Source organism: Solanum pennellii, chromosome 1 (assembly GCF_001406875.1).
Source record: "Solanum pennellii chromosome 1, SPENNV200".
NCBI classification, from domain to species: Eukaryota; Viridiplantae; Streptophyta; class Magnoliopsida; order Solanales; family Solanaceae; genus Solanum; species Solanum pennellii.
The window spans coordinates 14,485,707-14,507,465 of record NC_028637.1 but is presented as its reverse complement, the minus strand read 5'-3'; the positions used below and the strand labels follow the sequence as shown (position 1 = coordinate 14,507,465).

The 21,759-nt window shown below is 33.3% G+C and overlaps 1 long non-coding RNA gene across 2 annotated transcripts; it reads left to right on the top strand.

Annotated features, from left to right (window-relative positions):
* The first annotated feature begins 9,607 nt into the window (after window positions 1-9,607).
* LOC107026529 lies at window positions 9,608-13,126 on the top strand. Of its 2 annotated transcripts, none has more exons than XR_001457589.2 (4): window positions 9,608-9,699; window positions 9,775-9,832; window positions 11,633-12,188; window positions 12,283-13,125. It is a non-coding gene; the product is annotated as an uncharacterized LOC107026529 (long non-coding RNA). The 2 variants fall into 2 exon arrangements; XR_001457588.2 differs by having other exon boundaries at window positions 9,619-9,703; window positions 12,283-13,126.
* The last annotated feature ends 8,633 nt before the right edge of the window (window positions 13,127-21,759 follow it).

Sequence of the window (21,759 nt, the reverse complement as noted above, 5' to 3'; positions counted from 1 at the left end):
CCCCCCCCCAAAAAAAAAAGAATCAATTTCAAAAATCATTTTCAACTCTAGTAAAAATGAAACATATTTCTCAAAAATATTTTTCACTCATAAATTAAACACAAAAAATCATTTTCTAAAAATATTTTCTACTCACCAACCAAACTTGAGAAATATAAGTTATAACTCTACTTGTTTTCCAGGAAAACTAGGAAAATATTTTCCTTCATACCAAAAACACCCTTAAAATTGACTTAAATTCTTACTATTAGTTGAGTAATTGGCCTCACCGCAAACCCATACATTTTGAAGTTATTATCTTATCTTTTTTCGTAATTGCATTATTAGAGTAGTTAGAAGTCCTTCAAGCTCTTACTGCAGACACTTGAAGCCCCTTGATTTCCATTTCTCTCAACTATGCCACATGACATCCTAACACAAACATCAAACACCTCATTCTAAGTTCACAAAAACAAAAATCTGTAGTTACATTGTTCAGATTTATACGGACTCATGATCGTCTTTCATCAAAAGATTGAAGAAATATCAGGAAGCCATGGACCAAAGTTGCAGTATTCTATCTTAGCAGTTAAAAAGTTAGAGAAACAACCAAGAAAACCAAAGTTAGAATCCTAGAAGAGGTGATACTGGAAGAACTCTTCCCTAAGTCTCAAATGGTAAAGTTATCCAATATGGTGGAAGGTAGACGGTACTAATTGAATTAATCGAGCAGAACACAAGCTGACCTGACCTGGATATCAATATTATAAAACTACGTCTTAGTACCTAACAATAACTTGCATAGAGATACGTGCAATAGTGTTCAAATTAAAGACTAAACTAAGATTAGACATGAACATACAATTGAATGATAGAATTGCTAATGATTGAAACACATATGAATTTGACACTCCACTCGGAAAGGAAACACATTTAACAACATGAATTTAAACGTTATTTTTCATGATCATCTGTTGTTCAGATTAATTAACTAGCAAACCGCTCCATAACTTCTCAGGGTAAATAAATAGATTCAGAAAAATGAAAGTAGAAAAAAGAAGAAATTACCTCGCCAAGCAGACTTTGGAACCAATATGAAGGATCCTTTTATAGCTGATTTTGATGAGTTGAGATTTCATCACCAAGCAGGTGTTGGTTATGTAGCAAGAATGGGTGGGAAATAGAGGGAAAGGGAGGAATTTGAAAGTTGAGAACTTGAACAGTTGGGAACTTGAAAAGTCCTCTTATACTTTAATGAAAAGGCATTTGTCCCTAATCGGTGGTGGAAAGAAAAATAGGAGAGTTTAAATACAGAAACACTCCTATTAATTGTTAAAAGGGTTGGAAATAAAGACCCCCCTCGCGCCGTTGTTGTCGTCGCTCCCTCATCTCTGCTTTGGATTTGTCTTTGGCAAATGATCGAGAGATTATTTTTTGGACAAAGTTTATTTTAATTATTTAATAAATTTTTTATTTAATTATTTAATTAAATGGACAAAAATTTTTGAATTAATTAGTTGATAACAGAAGTTGAAAATTAACCAAAATAGTTAAACTTTTTAGTTGACTAACCCGACCCGACTCGGATTCGCGCGCGGCCCGTTTTATTTGAACTTTCCCATTTTATTTAAATTTATCGCCATGAATGTTCTGAAAGATTGCAACTTTCAGGAACAGTCAGTACCATTTGAAAGGTTGCAGACTTTCATTAATGGTCGTGTAAATTCTGAAAGGGTTGCAACCTTTCAGAACCTGTTCTTCTTTCCTATAAATACCACTCATTCTTCATAATATTTTCTTGCGAATTTTCTGATCTTCTTCTTCTTCTTCTACACACATTTTTCTTCGTGTACTTTCCTGCTGTGGATTGGTTCGCTGACAGTAGGTTTTTGGTATCTACACTCTGCCGATTAAGATTATTTTACCTAGGGAGGTTATATTCCAAATCAAACCTTTAATACTAGAGGGGAATAATTTCCTTAAGGGGACACTGTGAGTTCAGTGGACTTGATCTTTTTTTATTTAAAAGGTTTTTCTGATTCTGGTACGTTTTTACAGATTTTAGTTTTTGTGAATTAATTTCTGTTCATCTCTCTTACTGGTTCTATAAATTTTAGTTACTTCGTGTTTCTGAACAATTTATTAAACTCAGTCATTTCTGGTTTATAACACAGATTGTAACAATCTTTAAATTTCTGTTACTTCGTATTTCTGAATAATTTATTAGAATCAGTAATTTCTGGTTTTATAACACAGATCGGAACAATCTTAAGAAAATTATTTTAAAAAAATCTGTGTTTCGGGTGGAGACAAAAATCTTCATGATTTTATACTCCTTTAAGTCTGCAATTATAATTTATTTCTTACTAAGCCTGTATCATTTTTTGTTTATCAGAAATGACAAACAATGGTGTTCCAGTGCCTATTGCTGCACCAACCCGAACTATTGTATCACAAGTAGAGAAACCAGATAAATTCATAGGTGTGAATTTGAAAGGATGGCAGCAACGAGTATTTTTCTGGCCTACCACTCTTGGTCTGCAGAAATTTACAAGTCAAGATACTCCATTGCCTGCTGATGATATGTCAAACAGAAAAAAGTTATGATTATTGAAGCATGGAAACAGGCATACTTCCTATGTAAAGGCTACATTTTGAGTGCTTTAGAGGATGATTTATATAATGTCTATAGTGCAATAACAACTTCAAAGGAGTTGTGGGATGCACTTGAAAAGAAATATAAGACAGAAGATGCAAACTTGAAAAAGTTTGTGGTCGCAAAGTTTTTAGACTATAAAATGGTAGATAGTAAAACTGTTCGATCACAAGTGCAGGAACTTCAATTTATTCTCCATGATCTGATTGCTGAAGATATGGTAGTAAATGAAGCTTTTCAAGTGGCTGCAATGATTGACAAGTTTCCTCCTTCGTGGAACGATTTCAAGAATTATCTAAAGCATAAGCGTAAAGAAATGAAGCTTGAAGATCTTGTGATTCCGATCAAGATTGAGGAAGATAACAAAAATGCTGAAAAGAAGTCGCGTAAGAGTTCAACAATCATTGGAGTCAATATTGTTGAAGAAGCTCCTACCAATGACAAAAAGAGAAAGAAGTCCAACGGGCAGAAGTAAGAGCAGACCAAGAAGAAATTCAAAGGCAACTGTTACAATTGTGGCAAGGCTGGTCATAGGTCTTCTAATTGTCGTTCTCCAAGAAAGGACAAAGACAAAGCCAAAGCCAAAAGTCAAGCAAACATCGTGAGAAGATGGAAGATGCAGATGACTTGTGTGCAATGATCTCAGAGTGTAACTTAGTTATAAATCTCAAGGAGTGGTTTCTCGATTCAAGTGACACTAGACATATTTGCTCTGTGAAAGAAGTCTTTGCAACGTACACTCCTGCTGAGTACGATGAAGATTTGTTCATGGGAAACATAGCAACAGCAAGGATTGCAGGAACTGGGAAAGTAGTGTTGAAAATGACATGCGACAAGGTGTTGACTTTGAACAATGTTTTGCATGTCCCTACTATTAGGAAGAATTTAGTTTCTGCTGTACTACTCATTAAGAACGGGTTTAAGTGTGTCCTAGTTAGTAATAAAGCTGTAATAAGTGAGAATGAAATGTTCATAGGAAAGGGCTATCTCAATGAGGGTATTTTCAAACTTAATGTAATGGTTGTTGACATGTATTAATAAAAATTCTGCTTCTGTTTACTTATTGGAGTTAAATGATTTATGGCATGCCCGTTTGAGACATGTAAATTACAAAGCCTTGCGAAAATTGGTTAATCTAGAAGTATTGTCTGATTTTAAATGCGATAAATCAAAATGTGAAATTTGTGTGGAAATTAAGTTTGCTAAGCATCCTTATAAGTCTGTTGAAAGAAACTCTAAAACTTTAGACTTAACACATAGATATATGCGATATGAAGTCAACACCATCTCGTGGTGGGAAAAAGTATTTTATAACTTTTATTGATGACTACACTCGATTTTGTTATGTATAGTTGCTTAATAGTAAGGATGAAACAATTGATGCATTTAAGCAATACAAAAATGAAGTGGAGAACCAATTGAATCTAAAGATAAAAATGATTCGGAGTGATAGGGGTGGAGAATATGAATCTCCTTTTGCAGACATATGTTTGGAATATGGTATTATTCATCAAACTATTGAACCTTATACACCACAGTCAAATGGTTTGGCAGAACGGAAGAACAGAACATTAAAGGAAATGATGAATGCCTTAATGATCAATTTTGGTTCACCGCGAAACCTTTGGGGGAAGCCATCCTTACAGCTAATAAAATACTCAATAGAGTACCCCATCAAAAAATACAATCAATTCCATATGAGTTGTGGAAAGGAAGGATACCCAACTTGAAATATTTCAAAGTGTTGGGGTGTTTAGCCAAGGTAGAGGTTTCTTTACCAAAGAGGGTCAATATTGGACCCAAAATAGTAGATTGTGTCTTTATTGGGTATGCTGTGAACAGTAAAGCCTGTCAGTTTTTGGTTCACATATCTGATAATCCTAAGATTCATGTTAATATGATAATTGAATCAGATAATGCAAAGTTTTTTGAAAACATTTATCCGTATAAAACTGAAAGTGAAAGACATAAACGACCACGAGAAGAATCAATGGAAAATATTCTAACTAGTGAGGAACCTAGGCGTAGTACTCGCCAACGAAAATCTACTTCTTTCGGACTAGATTTGTAGCACTATTGCTTGAAAATAATCCTCAAACATTTAAAGCAGCTATGTCTTCGTCTGAGTTTACTTATTGGAAAGAATCAGTCAATAGTGAGATCAAATCAATTTTAAGCAATCACACTTGGGAATTGGTTGATCTTCCTTCAGGAAATAAACATTTAGGATCAAAGTGGATCTTTAAAAGGAAAATGAAACCTGATGGGACTATTGACAAATATAAGGCTAGAGTTGTAGTCAAAGGGTACAGACAAAAGGAAGGTCTGGACTACTTTGATACATACTCTCCAGTAACAAGGATAACATCAATTGGGATGTTAATAGCACTAGCAGTAGTGCATGATCTTAAAATTCACCAAATGGATGTAATGACAGCCTTCTTAAATGGAGAGTTGGAGGAAGAAATTTACATGGAACAACCTGAAGGGTTTATAGTTCCTGGTAAAAAAAAGAAAGTGTGCAGACTTGTGAAGTCACTTTATGGACTCAAGCAAGCACCCAAATAATGGCATGCTAAATTTGACCAAACAATGTTGGCAAATGGATTCAAGATTAACGAATGTGATAAATGTGTTTACAATAAAACTGTTATGAATCATGAAGTCATTGTTTGTTTGTATGTTGATGACATGTTAATAATGAGTAAAGACATTGACGATATAAACTCTACTAAGCGCATGCTGTCTAGCAAGTTTGATATGAAAGACTTAGGAGTTGCTGATTTGATCTTAGGGGCCAGGTTTATTAAAACTTCCCAGGCACTAGCATTATCTCAATCTCATTATATTGAAAAAGTATTTGATAAGTTCAAGTACTTGAATTTCAACGTTGTCAAAACTCCAATTGATTTAAGTTGTACATTTAAAAAGAATGAAGGTCAAAGTGACTCTCAATTGGAATATGCTAGAGTGTTAGGAAGTTTGATGTATATTATGAATTGTACGCTACCAGATATAGCATATGTTATTAGTAAACTGAGTTGGTTCATTAGTAATCCGAATCAAATTCACTGGATGGCAATGAAAACGTGTGTTGGGTTGTCTAAAATATACACAACATTATGCTTTACATTATAATAGATATCGTGCTGTGATTGAAGGATATAGTGATGCAAGTTGGATCACCGAGTCAAATGATGTAAAATACACGAGTGGTTATGTGTCCATACTTGGTGGAGGAGCAGTCTCTTGGAAATCGTCCTAACAGACATGTATTGATCGCTCCACAATGAAATCTGAATTCATTGATTTGGATAAGGCTAGTGAAGAAGTTGAATGGCTCCAAAATTTCCTAGAGGATATTCCATTCTGGCCCAAACCTGTTGGACCTATTTGCATAAATTACGATAGTCAAGCAACACTAGGTAGGGAAGGGAGCGCTATATACAAAGAAAAGTCTCGTCATATACGACGGAGATATAACACCGTAAGACAACTGCTCTCTAGTTGAATTATCACAATTGACTATGTAAAGTCAAGCGATAATGTGTCAGATCCACTAACGAAAGGGCTAGTGAGAGAGGCAGTTGAAAGATCATCTAAGGGAGTGGGTTTACGGCTTAGGACAAGTCAGCATGACGGTAACTCTATCAAGCAGACTGAAGATCCCAAGAGCTAGATTCAAGGAGAAAAACAAAGTTGTGGCTGACGGTTCGACATTGTCAATTAACTCAATCCATTCTCATGATGAAGACAATGTTCAGGAACAAGGTTAAGACTTTAAGGCTTGTTAATGAGGTAAAAAAGCTTAAAGTTTTTAATGATTTGCTAAGTTTGGTAGATTTGACCAAATAGTGTATCTACGAGATGACACGGTTAGAAATTACCTATGTGAGTGTGAAATGGAAGCCGCTTCGAGGAGAATTTTATGTCAAAAGCCTATTCTCTATACACTCATGAAACCAGGAGGTGTTCATGGATGAAACAAACACAACCGTAAGAACCATAAACAATAAAGGGTTAATTGTGTGACATATGGTTGTCTAGGTATACACCAAAGTTCGAAAGTTCAACGATATCACATCTACCGATTGACCGTGTATATCCGACATATGTTCACTACAGAAAGTCCAAGGGGAAACCTACTTATACAGATGCAATAAATCATTTCCTATAAAGTACACAATTGTTCGTGCATTCCTATGTTATAACCATTCCCTATCAATGTGGGGGATTGTTGGGTATGTAGCAAGAATTGATGGGAAATATAGAGAAAGAGATGAATTAGAAAAGTTGAGAACTTGAAGAGTTGGGAACTTGAAAAGTCCGCTTATGCTTTAATGAAAAGGCATTTGTCCCTCATCGGAGGTGGAAAGAAAAAATAGGAGAATTTAAATACAGAAACACTCGTATTAATTGTTAAAAGGATTGGAAAGAGGAACCCCTCTTGCGTCGTTGTCGTCGTCGTCACTCGCTCGTCTCGGCTTCCGCTTCGGCTACGGCTTCGACTTTGACTTTGGCTTTACCTTTGGCAAATGATCGATCGAGAGATTATTTTTTGGACAAATTTTGTTTTAATTATTTATTTAATTAATTAATTAATTAAATGGATAAAAATGTTTTCAATTAATTAGTTGATAACATAAGTTGAAAATTAACCGAAATGTTTTAACTTTTTAGTTGAATAACCCGACTCAGATCCGCGCGCGGCCCGTTTTATTTGAACTTTCCCATTTTATTTAAATTTCCCGCCACGACTGTTCTGAAAGGTTGCAACTTTCAGGAACAGTCAGTACCATTTGAAAGACTGCAAACTTTTATTAATGGTCGTGTGAATTCTGAAAGGGTTGCAACCTTTCGGAACATGTTCTTCTTTCCTATAAATACCACTCATTCTTCAGAATATTTCCTTACGAATTTTCTGATCTTCTTCTTCTTCTTCTACACACATTTTTCTTCGTGTACTTTCCTGCTTTGGATTGGTTTGCTGACAGTAGAGTTTTTTTGTATCTACACTCTACTGATTAAGATCATTTTACCCTGGGAGGTTATATTCCAAATCAAACCTCGGATACTAGAGGTGAATAATTTCCTTAAGGGGACACTGTGAGTTCAGTGGACTTGATCTTTTTCCGATTAAAAAGGTTTTTCAGATTCTAGTATGTTTTTACAAATTTTCGTTTTTGTGAATTGAATTTCTATTCATATCTCTTATTGGTTCTATAAATTTTAGTTACTTCGTGTTTGTGAACAATTTATTAGAATCAGTAATTTGTGGTTTTATAACACAGATTGGAACAATCTTTAATTTTTGAGTAAGTAGCAAGAATTGAAGGGAAATAGAGGGAAAGAGAGAAATTTGAAAAGTTCAGAACTAGAAGAGTTGGGAACTTGAAAAGTTCTCTTATGATTTAATGAAAAGGAATTTGTCTCTCATCGCTGGGGGAAATAGGAGAGTTTAAATACAGAAACACTCCTATTAATTGTTATAAGGGTTGGAAAGAGAGACCCCCTCGCACCGTCGTCGTCATCGCTCGCTCGTCTCGGCTTTCAATTAATTAGTTGATAACAGAAGTTGAAAATTAACCGAAATATTTCAACTTTTTAGTTGACTAACTCGACCCGACTCGAATCCGCGCCCAACCCATTTTATTTGAACTTTTTTTTTATAAATTTCCCGCCATGAGTGTTCTGAAAGGTTTCAACTTTCAGGAACAGTCAGTACCATTTCAAAGGTTGCAAACTTTCATTAATGGTCGTGTGAATTCTGAAAGGGTTGCAACCTTTCGGAACCTGTTCTTCCTGCCTATAAATACCACTCATTCTTCAGAATATTTCCTTACAAATTTTCTGATCTTCTTCTTCTTCTTCTACACACATTTTTCGTTGTGTATTTTCCTACTGTTGATTGGTTCGGTGACAGTAGAGTTTTTGGTATCTATACTCTCTTTATTAAGATTATTTTATCCTGGGAGGTTATATTCCAAATCAAACCTCAAATACTAGAGGGGAATAATTTCCTTAAGGGGACACTGTGATTTCAGTGGACTTGATTTTTTTCCGATTTAAAAGGTTTTTCAGATTCTGATACGTTTTTATAGATTTTAGTTTTTGTGAATTAAATTTCAGTTTATCTCTCTTACTGGTTCTATAAAATTTAGTTACTTCGTATTTCTGAACAATTTATTAGAATCAGTAATTTGTGGTTTTATAACACAGATTGGAACAGTAAGCTCATCGACAATTTTACAAATAAAAGTTGTTGCAGTTATGATCTCTACTAAATAAAATTGTGGGCTCGAACCTTGTATATTCATGTAATAACTCAGTATCATAGAGTAGACTATAAAACGCGAGATACCCTCATTCGATTCATCACTTGTTTGATTTTTTAGGAGAATATCTTGGAAAACGAAAAAGAGACATTCGAGCTAGCAAGGGAAACACTATTATGTTTCTTCATTCAGTCCTACTATTAAGTGAGTAACTCAGCATCCAAGAGGAATACAAACACAACGAAAAGGATATCGATTCACTTTCTAATGTGATTCAATTAGATTCACTCATTAAGTCTCGTACTATGCATAACTCAAATTCTGTGACGATGAGTTTGATTTTATTCAAATCTCATTTTCAAATTTAATCTATCACTACTAGGAAATATACATGTAGCAACAATTATTTAGTAACGATTAAAAATGTGTTGCAACAGATAGTCATTCGCCACGGTTTTAACTGTTGCAATAGACAACAGGACCGAATGACACACTTATAAAATTAAATTGTTGCATTAGCACGACAAATGTTGTCATAATGTCTCTTATTGCAAGGGTTCCACAAATCCGTCCCCGTAGGCTACTCCATGGCAACGATTCTTACGAAAATAAATATATTGCAACAGATATCATACCCTCAATTATTTTCCCTCCACTAATTTACTAGACCCGCCTAAATATTTTCTCAAAATTAATTTTTAAAAATAAAATAAAAGGGTAAATGTATATCATTAGTTAGATAGGTTTGTCTCTTCATGACAATTCTATCAGAAGCTCAACCTCATAGTCGTAGGTATCGTCACTTCTCACTTCTCCTTGAAGATGGTGTATCTTATTCTCATTCTTCTATGCTTTTCCTTGTAGGTAATGTATCATATGCTGAGATTTGTGCTTCGTGGTTTCTTCATTTTCACAGCTACAGGTATTGTGTATTCTATCTTCCTTAAAATCAGAAATTCTTAGAAGGGTTCTTGAAAAAGGTTTCAAAATAGACAAATGGATTTTTGTGAAATAGATTCTCTTTGTTAGAATTTATGTTTATGGTGTAATCTTATTGTGGCTTAGAGTGTGTATCTAAATTTTTGTAAAGATTGAGAAATCTCTGTAAAAACAATTTAGATGAAAACTTTAAATTTTTGGAAATTCTCAGTTTCGAAAGAGTTGATGTTATGGAAGATGGGTATCGATTCTTCATTCTACAGGATAGTTTGATCTATCAAAATGCTCAAATTTTGGAACACCGGATAAAATTTTAAACTCGATAAGCTTTTTCTAACAATAATATAAACTAAAGTATTTTTTAACTACAAAAGTCATTGAAGTCAAGTATTAAGAGAATTAGTTATTAAGAGAATTAGTTTCTCTTGAAAGTAAAATTTGAAGTTCTAGAAAGTTGGTCCTCAAGCTCTCGTCGCATCAATTCACTGCTTAAAAGGAGGTAATGTTTCTTTTTCATATCAGTATAAGAATATTGTTAGCCAACATAAACTAAAATTTGTTATGCTTTCTGAATTCTTTCTTATGTGCGAACTGATGTACTACACGTGCTCGTTAGAATGTGGAGTGTTAATAACTTTTAATGAAGTTGATGGTATGTTTAACTTCAAAATTATAGGGAATCGACTGTTCCACAATGTCTAATGGAATACAATTATCTTTACTGGAATGTAGAAATTACTTTTTGGAAAGAACAATTAATTCTCCCTCTGTCCTCGATTATTTCATTTTTAGATTGGTTGTGTATTTATTAACCTCTATTCTTCTATTTATTTGTTGGATTTACTTCTATATGAGTATCGTTTTTGTTAGCCATGTACGTCTTCTAAGTTAATATAAAAAATCCAACATGTGGCCTCTTTAAAAAAAAATTAAACAGGAGAAAAATATAATCTAGTCCAACTGCAATTTGTTTTCTCTGGTATTTTAAAATGTTAGTAAAAAATATATTTCGTGAGATTAAAATTGGATCAAAGACAACTTTGTACTGATACACATAAGCATCGACCTCTATTTTCCATGGTCTGTCCAGAGCAATAGGCTCGTTCAATACTTCATGATATTTAATCTTTTCTTACTACTATCTTGATAACTATGTTATAACTTATACTAGCATTAGGATATTTCAGATTTCATATTTTTCGATTTCATAAAGGATTTTTCATTTTCCCGTATATGTGCTCTTTAAATTATGTATAAGTACGGTAAGTTTAGAGTGTTGGACAAGATTTCCCTCTATGTGACTTTGGTACTAGTCTTTATTCTGATTCATGTTCTATTTTTTGAGCATCGCTGATTCTAGAACACATTACGTAGATGTTGGGTCCGTTTAAGCTAGGTATAACGTTTTGAGCATTAGCTCAGTCTCTCTAAGTCTGCTCTAAGATTTGTATCTTCATGTCTACCTTTTGAGTCATATATTTCAAGTCCTCATGGTCAGTTGCTCGATTGTTTGGTTTGTGTATTTGTCTTCTCTTCATTGTCATCAAAGACAATCTCTTAGTCTTTTTTGTTATGGAAGTCTTGCGATCGTGTGCTGCTTAGTTTCTTGAGTGAGGTTAGTGACTTTGGCGAAATAAAATGAAATAATGTATTTTTTTGTATGAAACCATTTCCATCATTTGAGTGTTTAGATTCGGCATAACTATTTGGATTTAGTTTCTTCTATTATCATCTTAATATTGAATAATTATATTTAAAATCCTTTACGAAATGGAAACATCAGAAGAAGGTGAGGACTTTGATATGGAATAAGATATGGAAACATCAGAAGAAGATGAGGACTTTGATGATGATGAAGACTTTTATGATGCCGATTAGTATTGGATGGTGGCTGATTATTGATAAAGGGAATTTTAAGAAATTTCTCTATTGTATTTATTTTTTGTACCATTGGTTTGAAGGACAATGGAAAGGATGGTGATCTTGTCTTTTATTATTATTATTATTGTATACTTTTGTCTTTTTAGGTTTTCTCAATGTTATTACAGATTTCTTTAGTGCTTCATATGTTGAAAGTAGCTAAGTGATTTGTGCTTCAGAAAGCCTAGGTGAATCAGGTAGCAAGAAGCGGTGATTTTGATTTCAACTTCATCCTTTCTCCCTTTTTTCTAGTTCATGTTATCATGTTATAAAAGTTATTGTGACTGTAATCTTCTTTTCTCTGTTTCTGCTTTATCTTATTGATTTTGTTGGGATGTCTAACTCATTATCTTATCTCTATTTATACAGTAGGTAGTACTTGCTAGTCATTGCACAACGAGAGTCTGGAGTGCCCCAAGGTTAGACACTTGGTCGAATGAAGCCCTTATCTAAAAGTTCTTGTAACTTCTCTTTAAGCTCTTTCAACTTTACTGGTGCCATTCTTTATGACAGAATAGATATAGGATGAGTATCTGGAAGAAGATTTATACCGAAGTCTATCTCTCTCTAAGGAAGGACTCAAGGAAGATCATCTGGAAAGACTTCTGGAAAATCTTTTACTACTGGAACTGACTGAATAGGAGGTACCCAAACACTTGAGTTATTAACCCGGACTAAGTGATGGACACACCCCTTAGAAACTAACTTTCTTGCCTTAAGGTACGAAATGAAACGACCCTTAGGCACTGCTGAATTGCTTTTTCACTCTAAGACAGGCTCATTTGGAAACTGAAACTTGACTACTCGAGTTCTACTATCAACTGCAGCATAACAAGCGTGAAGTCAGTCCATACCAAGAATGACATCAAAATTTATCATGTATGACTCGATTAAATATGTCATGGTACTCTTGTGATTGAAGGAAATGGGGCAATCATGATAGACTCTCTCTGTTATTATGGACTCACCAACAGGTGTAGAAACACTAAATGGTTAACTAAGTTGCTTAGGAATAATTTAAAGTTCATAGCAGCATAAGAAGTTACAAAAGATAAGCTCACTCCTGGATCTAGCAAACATAAACAGTAAAGTCAATGATTTGGAGCATACCAGTGACAACATTTGGCGACTCCTCTTGTGCTTGACGACTTATTGATGGCATGTAAGCGCTTTGTTCCTCCGCCAATACCGGAAGTATCCCCTTTAGGTGTAGCTCTGTCGAGAGGTTGAAGAAGACCGGGCTCTATTGCCCTCTTTACCATTTCTTTGTCTGTCCTTAGGATATTCTCTTATAAATGATCATTTTGGCAACACCTGAAGCAACCAGTTGAGCCATCACGACACACCTCTGAGTGTTTCCAACCACACTTAGCACATGCAGAAGTCTTGTACCCCTTTGTGCCTTACTACCTTATGAATGTGCAAGTCTATCTCTGAAGTTCTAACAAACATAGGATTGAAAGAGATTATGAAAGTAACACTTACCTTAACTTTCTCTACTTATGAATAGCTCAACTCAACATAAAGCAATTAAAACACATGGGATGTATACAAAGCTTTATAAAACAACTGCAATGATCTTGGTTCGTTAAAGATAAAACAATAATAAACATAGCTTTACTTGTATAGAAAGTAACTTAAAAACTGTGGGAGATTCTTTAACCGACAACCATCACTATGAGCTTAAGTTATGGCACAACGTTTTACCTCATGTTTCCAAGGACCATCATATACCTTGCCATTGGTATAGAGCCTGATCTACTAAGTGGATCCACTAGTTTATGCTAAAAAGCACTAAGGAATCATCTAAAAAGTATGATCCTTTCTCTGCCCTTGATAGCTATATGGTTTATGAGGGCTTGAGTTAATATAAACTCGTATCCTCATATTGGTGCTCAATGTTACTCCCAAATTATACTTCGATCATATGCTTTCAAAATAATTTCTTCTCTGGTTTGAGATAATTGCTCAAACTTAGCTTAAAAAAAGCTCTCTTGGAAATCATAGTTTCCTCTTTTCGAAAAACTATCTCAATTGCTCTTTTGGAAATCTCATTTTCCTTTCTTGTTTAAATGTGAAAATATTTACAAACTTTTAGGGAATAATTAGTTCCCTTATAACTTTTTTGAGAATGAACTCAAGTGTTTACTCTTAACTTAACGTGAGACTAGAGTCTTAAAAACAAGGTTAAAACATTGTTAAAGACTCTTAAAACTTAATAAACGTGAACTTGCTTCTTATCTTCTGGACTTGACTCTGAACTTCTCTTGACTTTGATCTTAACTTTTTTTTAATTGGATTATGGATTCAAGGTTATGATTGGTGTTTTTGTTTGATTTCTAGGTGTTTAGAAATCATTTGAAATAGTTAGCATGAATGAAGGTGTTAATACACTTTAAAAGGACTTAAACGGACTGAGTAACAAAAATTGGGTGAAAACGCCGATTCGGGCGCATCCAGGGCGCACTGCGCCAGCCTCACTTTACTGAGGCTGATTTTCTGGTGCACTACTAGCGCGCCGCCCCATCCTTGTTGGCGCTATGGGGGTGCGTCGCCCCAACATGTTCTTTAGGCAAAAATCTGATGAATTTTTCCTCTCATTTTTTGACCTTAAATCATTTTAATTCGTTTTTTTCTAAAATTCACTTTAGATTCATGTACCCGCATCATATATACAAGGATCTAACTCAATGATCTCAAGAAACAACTATTCTACATCATGAAATTCCTAAATCTCAATTTATGTTCAAGAACGAAAGCAATTCAAGAACAACCCACAAGAACATTCTATTTTCACTCGTTTCAAAACTACGTAACGCTGAATCAAACATGCTTGACATGTGCATGAATGAACCTAACGTTATGGAAAACTCACATACTTTTTTAGAGATCACCCCCGACGAAATCCACACTCAATCTTGAAGGTTTCTTGGCGATTTCTTGATTTATCTTCTCTTTTGTCCTCTTTTCTCTTTTCTCCAAGCCCTAGCGGGAATTCTAATTCCCTAAACTGAACAAGTCTTGTTTTACCCCTATTAATTCCTAAATGAAAAATTAGTATAATTAAGTAAGGAAATGACTAAATTGCCCTCCCCAAATCTGGATTAGACTTTCCTCAATCCAACAATCCAACTTTTGGAAGGCATAATTCACTCATACGAACTCAAAATTGTCCTAAATTGGCGGCATTGGAAAGATTGTTCCAAGGGCTTTCCAACCATATCTGGAAGTACACCTAACTCATCTTGAGCTAGAAGTTATGACCATTTGAAGTTATCTAAAAACTGTAACACCCCGTAGCCAAGATAGACCAAAATTCAGTTTTTTTTTCAGAAAAATCTGTAGGTGCAACAAACGGTTGCATCGACGGTCCGTAGGGCAGACGATAGTCCGTTCTGCAAAACCGTCGATGGGATCAGAAGCACCCAATAAATTCAGCCGGGAAAAATTGGCTAAGTCTTAATCGACGGATGGACCGACGGTCCGTAGGTCAGACAATGATCCGTAGTGTATGACTGTCAATCGAGACCCCCATTCACCCACTCTTTGACTAGAGCTAAGGATGACCAGAACGGTCCGTAGGTGGAAAATTTACAGACTATTAAAGGGAAATGTAGTATGGTCAACTTCAAATGATAACAACTCTTAGAAAAAAATGAATTAGGTTTCTAATGACCTACCCAAAGATAGATAATTGAATTATCTTTCCATAGCCACCGACCTTGCTAAAGTCAGACTTCCGAGTAAAATGTTATGCCAATTTTAGTAAAGGCCTGTCGAACAGGCCCTGATGACGGACCCAACGATGGGGCGTCGGGCAGACGACGGACCGTCAGTCCTGGCCGTCGTTTGGCCCGATAACTTTCCCAGGGGTATTTTTGACCTTTTCCACTCCGTTTAAACCCTAAGTTACGTCTTTTTACCATAAATCGTCATATTTTAGTATGTTTAAGCCTAGAAATATAACTAAAACATATCTAAGTCAAATCATTAAATCCAAACTTAGAAAACTAGAAGCAAGAAAGGATCAAAAGCTCAAGAACCCTAGTTCAAGAACGAAGCAAGTTTCCTGCAGTTCCAGCCCAGAAATCTAAGTGTTTCTCCGTGAATTTCATCGCCAGGTATGTGGGATGTCACTAGTGGGTTCCTTTCACCCATTGGGTCCCTAATTTTCAGTCAGATTCTTGATTCCCATATCATGATTAAACCTAGGGTTTCTAGATTGACACAACATATTCCAAAATATGCTTAACAACAACAAAATGAATGCCAAGGTTGTCAACAAACCAACATGCATGATTTAGAGAAGGATGATGAGTAGCGTCTTCATTAGCCGGAAGGAATTAGTCTCCACTAGCGTCATTCGAAGAACGAACAAGAAACTTTGTTAGAACTTCATGAATTTATTAAATATATGTTCCAAATCAGATTATCATGTTATTACTCAGATTATCGCATGAATTTCAGAACTCTAGCTTTGTATTTCTTTAGTTCTTGAATTACACATGCTAGGTCAGATATTTTAGACACTTCAGATATACATGCCTCAGTTATAAATGCATAATTACCAGATTAATTATTGCTTTCTCAGTTTGCATGTTCAGTTTCGAGCTATCCAGTATTTACTGAAACTTAGACATAATCAGTAGATTTACAGAATTCATTTGGAGTAGCATAATACCGAGTTAGACTAGGGTTCAGCGTACTCAATTAGTCCCAGAACTAGCCAAGTAGTTTGTAAGTCCCCTCTGTGGGCAATCAGTTTAGTGATCACGTCAGCATGCCTTTATACCTTCGCAGGGTATATTGGGTCCTCTCGATGGGGCGTATACATCGGACTCCACATTTAGCTCATGTGGTTTTATTATCGGTTATTAGTAGCTCCCACAGATCAGTCAGACTCTCTGCATTGACCATTTATCAGTATATTCAGTAGTCAGTTTCAGCATGTTATAAATTGGTCATTGCGTCCAGTTAGCTCAGAGTTCAGTTTATCATATCAGATTATTATACTTGCTTTTATGCTCGTTCAGTTATGTTTTATTTCAGCTTTACTCTATCCTACATGATCAGTAGTACCTTTCAAATACTGACTTATACGTGCACTACATCTTCTTGTGTTGTAGGTTCAGTTTTTCATCATCCAGATCACGCATAAATCGATTTTCCAATCTCCAGTTCAGCATATTCAGTGGTGAGTCCTCATTCTCCGAGGACGAAATTCATGAGTTTCTTTTCAGTCTTTAGTCATTTAGTTTCAGTTTTTGCTAGATTTAGCTGGGGCTTGTCCCAGTATTTCTTGTCCAGTTTACTAGCTTTTTTAAGACATAGTTAGTTTCAGCTTAGTATTGAGTTAATATTTCTTTGTATTAAACTCATCACTTTTTCATATATCTCAGTTACAGAATATGTGTATTCCCCATTGTTTCATATAAGTTATGATTTAGCTTCCACATCAGTTTATTATCTTTAGTATGCTCATGATCATGCAAGCAGGGTTAGCTTGGGATCACTTGTGGTTCTAAGTTCCGTGTGCGGGTCTCGAGGATAGCTCGGGGCGTGACAAAAAATCACTTTAACTTACTTACCAAATTTCCAGATTATTAATTTCTTTTAAAAAAAATATTTCTAATTTCTTGACTTCCTTCTTGTTTCTTTTTAATTGCGAGATGTTACAGTCTTGACACCTATGATATGGACTATCACTATGTCTGTGGGACATGCATATTAGCTAACTTTTCCTTCATCAATAAAATCTTTGTACAACTAATTAGCTTCATAATTGATGTTAATATTCTAGCAACATTACTTGATGCTTCATCAACACGAAACAATTATTCGACCAATTCATCGTCTATCTATTAATAGCAACAATCAAAATCCTCCTCCTAATTCTTCTACTACTTCTTTTGCAGTTTCTTGTTTGCTTCAGATTCATCTGCTTTTGATATATTACCTGCTTCTACTTTATTTTGTTGTGCTACTACACTTGCAATCTTCTTCAGGTGCAACTTGGATCATCCTGTTATTTTTTATCAAAGTTAATTATATTGAAATTCGTGTTAGTGTTGTTTCCACAGTTTTGGAGTATTGAACTAAACTTCGAACCTCGATTGACTATGAAAATTTGAAAATGTGTACTCAATTCTTGGTTGATTTTAGGTGTTGTTGATTTTTTGTAAAATATATTGACGAGAGTTGTTGAATTTACTAAATATGTAGATTTTCAGAATCTAATTAAAGTTCATCATCCTATTTCTATGGTGATAAAACACACTAAACTTTTAAGATTTAGAATAATCTAAATATATTTTGTTTTATTCTTGAACCATTGACATTTATTTTTATTTTGCTCAACTTGAAAATTCAGTTTGATGAACTTACCATGGGAAGCCTATTAATTGTGTATGAAAAGTAGGTTCTTTGATTGATTAGTATCTTTATTCTGGAACAAAGACTATGCAAATTTCCATTACTAAAAAATATCATGAAGTAGCTTTGATTTTATTTCTAGAAGATGCATTTAAGGTGTAGTCAATTTCTTCTAAAACAGCTCAAGTGGAAAAACTTTGGCCCATATAACCCTTTTATTTTTACTTTCTAAAAAAGTCCTGTGGTACTATAAGTTATAAGTTCTATTCAGAAAGAGTAAGTTATATGACTTCTTTTCCATTCACTTTTAAGTTCTCTCTCTCCAATTCCCTATCTTTAACTGTTGTCCCTTTTGAAATTGTAGGTGAACAAAATGAAAAACGCGAGAATGGAAGTAGTGAAGGTCTTACATAAAGAGAATTGATTGATCCACATTTACAAATATATTCTAGGACTATTTTTATTTTAGGGCTTTAATTTTGTGACCATAATTTTATGCTAACTCTTGAAATTATAGGATTATTTTTATGTTTGAGCTTAACTTTTGCGAACATCAATGTATGCTAACTCTTGAATTGTCAATTAATATTGTGTTTTAATCGGTAAGATATGGATGACACTAGTTGAAGTACATATTGTTTTCTATCATTGTATCATAGTTTATTGCAACAATACATAATATTATATAGTTGCTACAACAACCTACAATAAGCATTAAAAAAGCTAATTGCAATAGCTTAATAACAATGTTGCAATAGTTCAACAGAACCGTTGTAATAGCTCTGACTGAGTTATGCTATAAACCTATTGTGGTAGACTGTTTGCAACAGTTTCAAATCGTTGAAATAAATCTATTGCAGCGGCTCGTAACTGTTGCACTAACAATTGAAAAGTATTGTCATCGAATAAATAATAATTGTTGCTACAGATAGGCTTGTCGCAACGATTTAGAAAATGTTTAATAAAAGCGTTACTGTAGACGTATTGTTACACACTTATATGCAACACGCCCTTTTTTGTTGGCATAAGGCTATTGCAACACTCTACGGATCTATGACAATGATTTTCTTGCATTGCAACAGACCTATTCTCTAGTAGTGTATTTTCTTTGTTCTGAATTTAGGGACTATCTTTTGTTTCTTAATTATTTTCCTACTCAATTTTATCAAAAGAAAAAAAACTATATTCATTCTTGATTAAAATTTCCAGAATTAATCAAAATTTTATTAGTTTTTCAACTTTGAACTAATTAGCACGGAGTAAAGATTTAACTTTGTGTGAGCATGTGTAATTAATTCAAGGGGAAAAGGGTCAAAAATGTCCTTTGTTTAAATTTTGGCTCAAAAATATCTTTATAGTCAAAACTTTGCTTCAAAAATCCCCTTAAACTATGCGAAAGGAACAAAAATGCCCCCTGTTTGTAGTTTGGTCCAATAATGTTATTGTCATCAATACTTTGGTCCAAAAATGCTCTTATTGTTATTTAATGGGTAAAAAAAGTTCATTTTCCAAATAAAAATACTATCATTTTCTTTTTGACACATTTTTTTGAATTAATGTTTTTTAAAAAAAATTAACAAATGTTAATCTTACTTTATTCAGAAAAAAATAAAAATATGAAAATATTTTTTATTGTTATATAAATATAAATTAATGATAGATATACTATGATCTTATATATATGAAATATTATCTATCGAAAGGGTACATGAAATTATTCTATTTTAATTGATACAATGAGATTAAGAAGAAGAAAAAAATATTTCCTACATTTTTATTTGATAAAGTGATTTTAGAAGAAAAAAAAACAAGAATGGTGTTCCTTAATAATATTTTAATTAGGAACAAGATATGTTTTTAAAAAATAATATATTTATTCAAAAAAATAGGTATTTTTGTCCCATTTTGTAATATAGGGACATTTGTGGACCAAAGTATTGATTGTAAGGACATTTTGAGCCAAGTATTGACGGTAAGGACATTTTTTAGTCAAACTATGAACAAAGGGCATTTTTGATCCTTTCACATAGTTTAAGGCCATTTTGACCCTTTTCCCTTAATTCAATAAATTTGTTGATAGATCTTTTCTTTTGTATTTTATAGTATAGAACGTCCAATATATTCGAATTACAAAAGAAAGAGAAAGAGGGTATATAATTCATTAACTACCATTTTCTCTTATTCTTAAGTAATTATTTTAAAAAGGGAAAAGGGTCTGATATACCCCTCAACTTTGTCATTTAGAGCTGATATACCCCTCGTTATAAAAGTGGCTCATATATGCCCTTACCGTTATACAAACGGCTCATATATACCTCTGCCGTTACAAAATGGCTCACATATACCCTTCATTTAACGGAAGTTAAAAAATTAGTTTTAAATTTATATTTGTTACTTCTAATTTTTTTAAAAAAAATTATTTAGGGGTATATATGATTCTTCTATCAAAGTTCAAGGTATATTTTAATTTTTTTCATACAAAAATTATTTTTTTTTTGACTTCTTTTATTATAATTATTTGAGTTTCTTATTCTTATTTTGTTTTTTTCTTTCATTCCTTAGTTTAAAGAAAAAAAAATTTAAACTATTTTTTTGTGTGTATTGTAATTTAATTTCGTATTCGAAGAAAAAATTTGGTCATCTACAATAAGTTTTACAAGAATATTAGTGAAACATAAATAAATTTGATTATCAAAATAATAATTATAAATTAGTCATTGAAACAAAAAAAAGTCAAAAAAAATATATTTGACGAGGATTAAATTTACTCATATGAGATTATATTTTTTAGAAAAAAATAAAATAAAAATTTAGATTAAAATTATAATTTTTTTCATTTCCGTTAGAGGAAAAGGGTATATGTGAGCCATTTGTTTACAAGTAGGGGTATATATGAGCCACTTTTAGAACGAGGGGTATATCAGCTCTAAATGACAAAGTTGAGGGGTATATCAGACCCTTTTCCCTTTTAAAAATTAATTGGAATGTTAGTGATCAAATTTAAGTAGTGAAACAATTATATCATAATTTTTCTAGTTGGATCATGTTTTAATTTGACTTGATAAAGAAGACTTTTGAATTTTATATAATATGAGAGGACTCGACAAGAACTCAGAAATTATATATTAATTATGTGTTTTTTATTTCATCTATATTTTAATGGTTAAGGTATTCAGAAGGATTTGTATGTAATATTTTTTATCTCTTTATTTTTTTGTATTTTTTCTCTATTAGGATTTTAAATTTAATTTTTGATGAATTTTTTTTATTGTCTTAAGTTCGTATTCAGCTGAAATTAGTCATTTCTGACTTTATTGAAAAATTGTTATTACTAATTGGTGTTCAAAATTTACAGTTAGCCTACTTAAAAGGATTTAAATTTAAACATTAGAATATGCCCAATATTTTGTGTTTATCCTCATATTCTAAAAAAAAACGAATTTGTAATTATTGTATTTTATTACTTATTATATGCTATTTTAATTAGTTCAACAAATCGATAAAAAATTTACACAACTCACACGTGTAATGTACGTTTCCACAAAGTAGTATTTTTAACTATTAATTTATAACTATTGTACTTTATTACTTATTACACACATGCTTTTTATAGAATTT